The sequence below is a fragment of the Ailuropoda melanoleuca genome, chromosome 18, assembly GCF_002007445.2.
Source record: "Ailuropoda melanoleuca isolate Jingjing chromosome 18, ASM200744v2, whole genome shotgun sequence".
Classification (NCBI taxonomy): Eukaryota; Metazoa; Chordata; class Mammalia; order Carnivora; family Ursidae; genus Ailuropoda; species Ailuropoda melanoleuca.
This window is the reverse complement of record NC_048235.1, coordinates 4789110-4797748: the sequence shown is the minus strand read 5'-3', so window position 1 is coordinate 4797748 and position 8639 is coordinate 4789110.

Genomic DNA, 8639 nt, shown 5'->3' with positions numbered 1-8639 from the left:
AATGAAAGGCAGTTATATTGGGTTTTTTAGACGTAATGCTATTGCACCCTTCATAAGCTGCAGTATAGTATAAGCATGACTAAATATGACTTTTACACATTGAAACATAAAAAAATGTATTTGACTCGCTTTACTGCAATATTGGCTTTGTTGAGGTGGTCTGGAACCGAATGGCAGAATCTCTGAGGAATCCCTGGGACCTTGAAACGTGTCCCGTGAAAGTGAAGGACAAGGAGCAGAAAGGAGAAGCCAACTACGGAAGCACAGCAAGCGTGCGGTCAAGGGTCCTGGGTGGACGCTGCATGAGAGTGGGGGAGGAGCCCCCCTGCGCCCCACTCCCAGCTGCTTTCTGGAGTGCAGCCAGCTAGCGGATGGGGCAGCAGCCCCCCTGCCAAGCGAGCAGGGCTCCTGACCCCATGCCCACGTCCCTGCAGCGCAGCAGCCCTGTCTGCCATGAACGTTAACGCCCGGCAGGATGTCAACCCCTCACCACCATGCCACCCAGTCTGCACATCCCAGGCCCAGAGGTCCAGATAGCTGTTGGCAAATGCCCACCCAGAGCCACTGGAGGGCACCGACTTGAGTGACCCAAAGCCAGCAGGGGGACACGAGCTGGTCTTTGCCCATCAACAAAGACTTCACATCTTCCTTCACCACCACTTAACCACCATCATGTATGCCCCACTCACCTGGCATTGGTTTGTTCTGCCGACATCTATATTTTCCGTCCTTGAGACTTGCTTTCTAGTTAGTAAGTTACTGAGACCCATAGATCAAATAACACCAAATATTATATGGGGACACCAGAACCCTGAAATTTAGGTCCAACTAATGGTCATCCCAAAAACTGCGTGGAAGCATCCACTAATTCCACGTAAATATGGTGTCTTTCTACAGTTAGAATACATCAGTGTGAAAAGCAAAGTTCCCCCTTCTTGGAGCTTACATTCAGATCTCCTCTACAAATTTTTTCTGTAAGTGGCCAGATAGTAAATAATTTGTGCTTTGCAGATCTTCGGTCTCTGTGACATATACACATTTTTTCCATAATTGTACAAAAGCAGCCATCAACCCTACACAGACAAATGAGTGTGGTTACATTCCAGAGCACAAGGACATCTGAAAAGGACAGCAGAATTTCATATAGAATCTTTATACATAAAAAATTCTCCCCTTCTCCCTCTCCACCCCCGCACCCCACCTTTGGGGTGCTTGGGTGGCTCAGTCGGTTAAGTGTCTGTCTCTGGCTCAGGTCGTGATCTCGGGAGTCCTGGGGTCAATCCCTGCATCAGGCTCCCTGCTCAGTGGGGAGCCTGCTTCTCCCTCTGCCTCCTCCCACCCCAACACACACACACACACCAGGCTCATGCTATGCTCTCTCTCTCTCTCAAATAAATAAATAAGAATCTTAAAATAAAGAAAGGGGGGGCTTCTTTTGATATTTTTCAAAACTGAAAAATTTAAGACACCTTTTAACTTGTAGGCTTAAAAACATGCAGAAGGCAAGACTCAGCACACAGTCTGCGGTTAGGACCCTGACTTGCGTCATTGTTTCCAGAGCCAACTCTTTAATCCTTAACAACATTATTTCAGATCATCTCCACCCAGCTTCTACCCCAACCCACTCAACACGTTTTTCAAGTCTTTTATTGATGTGTTCGTTTTGACATCATGTGTCCCACGCTCAGAACAGAGCTGAATTCAGAAGGAAAATGTCAGCAGCTTTAGAAACTTGAGCCAAGCAGTATTCTGTGTATCGTTTTCATTGGGTTAAGAATTCCCGTGTCCCCTTACAACTAAGACTTCTCTAATTTACATCAGTTGTCCGGCATTTGAGTGACTATGTTGCTTCCACCCAGGTTTGCTGTACAAGGTGCCTTTATTATTAGATTTTTTTTTTTTTTTTTGAGAGAGAGAGAGTATCTGGCGTGCTCCCATGCTTGAGGGCGGGGTGGGGGTGGGGAACAGGGAGAAGGGGAGAATCTTAAGCAGCCTCCTTGCTCAGTGCTCAGCACAGAGCCTACCACTGCCTGCCACAGGGCTTAAACTCGCGACCCTGAGATCATGACCTCAGCCCAAATCAAGAGTCAGAGGCTTAACCCACTGAGCCACCCAGACACCCCTCTGGCTTGGTGATTTTTGTATTTGATTCACTGGAGAAATCGCATGACCTGGCTTACTGAAATTGTCAGTTCAGCAAATAGCCAACTCTGTATAAGCATTCTAAGATCTTTCCTGATTATTGAAAGAAATGTATCTTAGGGCAAAGATTTTGCTGCTACTTAGTTTGCACACCACTAATACTCCTACTGATGATAATTTTTTTAAAGAGATTTTATTTATTTATTTGACCGAGAGAGAGGGAACACAAGCAGGGGGAGTGAGAGAGGGAAAGCAGGCTTCCTGCTAAGCAGGGAGCCCCACGCAGGGGGCTGGAATCATGACCTGAGCCAAAGAAGCCGCTTAATGACTGAGCCACCCAGGCGCCCCTGCTGATGATAATTATAAACCTAAGGAAATGGGTGATTCAGTGAACAGGCTTCTCGAAGTACATGGCAAGTTACTAATGCTGGGCCCATGGGGTATTTTAGATTCAAGCTCCTAGGTTGACACAAAGAAAACTGTCCCATAAGCAAAAATAACCAGCTGGATAGAACAGAAACCCAAACAGGAGGAGGGCACAGACCGCTAGAGGAGAGGTCTAAAGGTTGGGGGTAGAGGCTCCAGCCCTGGTCCCAGACTGCCCATCATGTGACAACCCTCCGATTTCAGAGGCTGGGAGTGCAGCGGGCAAGAAAGGCAGGAGCCAGCTCCCCAGACGGCTTGCAGAAGACACACCTAGAGCATAGGTTAGTCCGGAGCACATCCACCCCTCGGCATCTGGCTGCCTTTCTTCTTCTTTTTTTTTTTTTTTTAAGATTTTATTTATTTATTTGACAGAGAGCACAAGTAGGGGGAGCAGTAGAGAGAGAGGGAGAAGCAGGATCCCCACTGCGCAGGGAGCCCAGCGCCTGTCTTCATTCCAGGGCCCTGGGATCATGACCTGAGCGGAAGGCAGATGCTAGCCATCTGAGCCACCCAGGCGCCCTGCCCCTCTTTTTTTTTAAATTTGATTTAATGAACACATAGTGTATTAATAGTTTCAGGGGTAGAATTTAGTGATACATCAGTTGTATATAACACCCAGTGCTCATTACATCATGTGTGTGTCCTTGTTAATGCCCATCACCCGGTTACTCCATCCCCCTACCACCCTGCCCTCCAGCAACCCTCAGTTTGTTTCCTAGAGTTCAGAGTCTCTCGGGGTTTCTCTCCCTCTCTGTTTCATCTTATTTTTCCTTCCCTTCTGGCTGCCTTTCTGCCATCTATTCCACTCAGACTCCTGGGGCCCAGACGTCTCTATTTGCATATTGAGCCCCCAGGCCCAGGAGTGTTTGAAGGAGACATCCCAGAGCTCCTGATGCAGCAGGGGGGTGACAAGGGCCGGCAGTCACCTTTCATGGATCTCCTGGAGGACTTAGAAAATTAAATACTCACCCCCTTTTTAAAAAGATTTTATTTATTTAACAGGGAGAGCACATGCGTGCGCACACAGAGGCAGGGGAAGCGGCAGAGGGAGAAGCAGGCTCTCCGCTGAGCAAGGACCCCCCCCCCCTGGCCACATGGGACTCAATCCTAGGACCCTGGGATCATGACCTGAGCCCAAGGCAGACGCTTAACTGACTGAGCCACCCAGGCACCCCTATACTCCAATTTTTAAGGAAAGGAAAAAAGGTCATCTTTTAAGAACAGCAATATTGTCCTGATTCAGTGCAGGGTATGTGATTGCGTACCATCTTCCTAAGCATTAATGAGCTGGGTTATCAATCAGTTTTCTTTTTCTTTCTTTCTTCCTTTCTTCCTTCCTTCCTTCCTTCCTTCCTTCCTTTCTTTCTTTCTTTCTTTCTTTCTTTCTTTCTTTCTTTCTCTTTCATTTTATTTATTTATTTATTTGAGGGGGGTAGAGAGAGAGAGCATGGGGTTGAGGGGAGGAGAGCAGCAGAGGGAGAGGTCACCTGACCCTAGGCTTGATCCCAGGGTCCTGGGATCATAACCTGAGCTGAAGGCAGACGCTTACCTTAACCAACTGAGCCACCCAGGTGCCCCTCAAACAGTTCTTGTTCCAAAGTTGCCCATTGCCTCTTGTATTTCCCCGTAGAATTGCAGGTATATTTTTATTGTAGAAATTATCACAGGTACTGTAATTTTTTGTGTGTCCCCACTAATCTTTGAAGTCTTTGAAAGGAGGGTTGATGTGTTTTTTGCGTTTCTGTTTTTGTTTTATAAATGTCTTATTCCACATCCCCAGGAGAAAATGCTGCAACTAGTAAAAGAGATATTTTCAGTGAACGTTTTTTGTTTGGTTGAATGAATAAAAGACAGGTTTAGAAGCTAGTACAAGAAGAGCTCATATACTTAAGGACTCAAATAGTTGAATACGAGCATTATTTGCAAAGTTAAGTCCATTTTCTCTTTCAGCTGCTGGAGAGGAGAGTGGGAACCGGGAGGGCTGAGTATAAACATTCAAGTTCCTTTGAGTAGATTAAAACTATCAATAAAGTGGAAATAATATCTGTTGTGTTTTCATAAATGAGAATTTGAATGTTTATGCTATTTATTAGGGTTGATTACTTTCTGAATCTCAGGATTGGTATAAGTGAATTAAATATACATACATTTTACAGTGACTAAGGTAGAACATTCTTGTAAAAACACTGGGAATCTTGAATGTGATCTTTATGTATTTATTTTTATTTTATTATTTGTCAGAGAGAGAGAGAGCACAAGTGGGGGGAGCAGCAGAGACAGAAGCAGACTCCTTGCTGAGCAGGGAGCCTGACACAGGACTCGATTCTGGGACCCGGAGATCATGACCTTAAGTTTAACTGACTGAGGCACCCAGGCACCCCAGATCTTTATTTATTTATTTATTTTTAATTTTAAGTGATCTCTACACCCAACGTGGGGCTCAAACACATGCCCCAAGATAGAGTTGCATGCTTGGGCACCTGGCTGGCTCAGTCAGTAGAGAGTGTGACTCTTGATCTCAGGGTTGTGAGTTCAAGCCCCACACTGGGTGTAGAGAGGACATAAAAAACAAAATTAAAAAAAAAAAAAAAGAGTGGCATGCTTTACTGACTGCCGACTGAGCCAGCCAGGCACCCAACTGTGATCTTTATTACAATTTAATGCCAAAGTATTTTTCACCTTGAGAAAACATTTATAAAATTAAAAGAGAATTAGCTAGAAAGAAGTACCTCAAGCAGGAAATGCATCGTGAACCGCTTGTAGTATCTGAACGTGGTTCGTACGTGTTATTGGCACAAAGTGTCTGGCACACAAGCCTATACTAATATATTCCACATAAATACTGAACTTTCAGGAGCTAATATTTTTTGATTATTAGGAATAGCTGACTTTCTCGTTTTCTTAAGGAAAAGAAGCTCCTTTCTTAATATGTCAAAAACAGCTGGGACTTACTGAGCAGTTTGTACTCGACATTAGGCGCTGCCGTACGTTCCTACATCATACGTACGATCTGGTTAATACATCAACACCGTTCTCACCATCATTTGTCAGAATTTTTGAAGAGTTTAAAAACTTGTGCCATGTCACATTCGTCTATGAAAACTAGCACTTTAGAGCATCAAACAATGCGTGTCAGTCATGTTACCGCTGCTTCGTGTCTGTAGTCAAAATTATGATCTGCAATTCCATTTTATCGCCCAAACTCCATTATTTTGTCTAAGTGTAATTAGCACATATTAATAAAGAGGTTTGATGCGGGATCGTGGAGCGCAACGGTCAAGAAATAATTTTTGAGACGTTTTATGGTGCAAAAGGTGGTTTTATTAAAGCACAGAGAAAGGACCCATGGGCAAAGAGTTGCTTTGAGCTTGTGTGGAGGAACTGGTTATATAGGGTCTCCTATCCTATGGAGGTGAAGGTGACGTTAGGGCTCCGGAAATTGAATTTATAGGTTCTTGGAGGTCTGGCTATTATTAAGATTGTGTTTTTCTTATAAATCATTAGACAGTTTCAAACTATAATGGAGTTTCATGTCTGCATCACTGCAATTGATATGATTTAATGTGGGGTCCGGGAGCAAAAGGTCAAGAAGGAATTCTTGAGATGTTTTCAATGCCGAAAAGGTGGTTTTGATGAAGAAGGCAAGCTGAGGACAAAGCAGAAGCTGACACCCGGCAAGTGGGATGTGTGTGACATTCCTCAGGCACTCCTGCCTGAGCTAAAGCTGAGGGAAGGATAAAAAACCAAATGGTTAATGGACAGAGATCACAGTCGTGCAGGACATGAGTCTCTATCAGTTTGCCTATGTCTTAGTGATTTACGAGAGGGCGTTCTTATCGAGAGCCTAACTCCTAGAGACCCATAGCTCGATTTCCTGGAGCTCTTCATAGTGATGTGGGAAACAGAGGCAGAAGGGGCTGTAAGTAAAATGAAATGTCCTTATAACCTGCAGCCCATTGACAAATACTTCAAACAGGCAGAGTATAACGTTCCTCCAGGCAGCTCCCAACTGTTTTCAAGTTAGTGCCTTGCTAGAGGGAAAAACAACCTTAGCTTGACAATAGCCAGACCTCCAGGATCGCGTGAGTCGTCTTTGGCATATCAAAGTCCTTTTGGACACCCTCCCTTTGTCTTTGCCTCCCCCAACTCAAAAGTAATCAGACACTCCTCACAAACCTGGGGTGGGTGGGGGAGCAGCTCTTTCTGCCCAGGGGTCCTGTCCCCATGCTTTAATAAAACCACCTTTTTGCAGCAAAGACGTCTCAAAAATTTTCTTGGCCGTCGTCGGCTTGGGACCCCAATGGTTCAAAACCACATCAGTTTTATTGAAGCACAGGGACAAGATCCTATGGGCCGAAAGAGCTGCTGCCGCCCGGGGGTTGTGAGGAGCGAACGATTACGGAGTTGGGGGAGGTAAAGACCCGGGAAGTTTCCAAAAGGACTTTCATATGCTAAAGACGACTCACAGGATCCTGGAGGCCTGGCTATTGTCAAGCTAAGGTTGTTTTTCCCTCCAGCGAGGCAGTAACTTGAGGAGAGAGGGGAGCTTCCTCAAGGGAGGTTCGGTTCTGCCGGCCTCAAGGACTTGTCAATGGGCTGTGGGTTGTAAGGAAATTTAATTTTATCTACGTTTCCTTCTCCTTTGTTCTCCACATCACTACCAGAACAATTTCCACACAAATTAACATTTACCAAGTACTAATACACATAATCTCAAGAGAGGAAGTACACACTGCTGAAATCAAAACCATTTTAGCGGTTTTCTAGAACGCAAATTACCAATGTGGTATGTTATTTTGAACAAAGAGGAAATAGTTACTACAACGCTCCGAAGGAAATTCTGGTAATACATGAAGTTCTAGGCTATCAGGCCTGTCCCCCTGCTTAAAACAAATGACAGGAAGTGACTTTTTTTTTTTTTTAAAGATTTTATTTATTTATTTGACAGAGATAGAGACAGCCAGAGAGAGAGAGAACACAAGCAGGGGGAGTGGGAGAGAAGAAGCAGGCTCATAGCGGAGGAGCCTGACGTGGGGCTCAATCCCATAACGCCGGGATCACGCCCTGAGCCGAAGGCAGACGCCCAACCGCTGTGCCACGCAGGCGCCCCAGGAAGTGACTTTTGAAAGCAGGTTAGGTGTACCTAAAACTTTAACAAGACTTATGAATACGCTTTCCGAATTTGAAAAATAAAAGATATTGGAAATACTCCTGTTTTGGGTACAAATAACATTTTGGAATTTCAAGTGTGTTAGTACATGTTTTTTCAGCTACTTTAGAGTAATAAGGAAATTAATTATAAGCCAGTAAAAGCACATACATAAAAGCCGCATTTCCCTTTCATATGTTACAAAACAGCCTTCAGGGGCGCCTGGGTGGCTCAGTCCTTAAGCCCCCGCCTTCGGCTCAGGTCATGATCCCAGGCTCCTGGGACGAGTTCTGCATAGCGCCTCGTCCTCAGCGGGGAGCCTGCTCCCGCGCCCCTCCCCCCCTTGTGTGCCCTCTCTCGCCGTCTGTCAAATAAATAAATACATTCTTAAATAAGAAAAAAACCAGCCTTCAATCCAGTAAACTAGAAGATATAATTGGCTTTATTGAACGGTTTGTGGATTGGGGCATCATCCCATCCAGCAAGGAGAGGGGAGCTCCTCCGAGCTAAACAAGAGGAAGGTTTGTAAAGCAGAGACAAGGGATTAAAAAGAAAAGGAATTCATTAGCAAGGAATGCTTTGTTTAGGCAAAGCTGCGTCCAGGGGAGGCTGGGGTCCATCCGAGCCTCCTAGCACTGCCCCGGAAATTCCACCTTCATTGAGTAAAGGTTACATTCCTGACCTCTTGCAGACTCTCACAGCAGCTGTCCTCACCCGCAGGGGCAGAGGCGGCCCTGGCGTCCCGCACCCCCAGACCTCCGTGCTACTGGACTTTGTCCTAGTCTCCGCCGGGATCCCCCCGCCCACACCCCAGTCCCAGACCCCGCCCGCGCCCCTCGATCCCGCTCCTGTCCCTCCCCAGGTCCTCGACCTAGCTCGCACCCCCCTCACCCGCCCCGGGGACCCCTAACCCTTCCCGCCA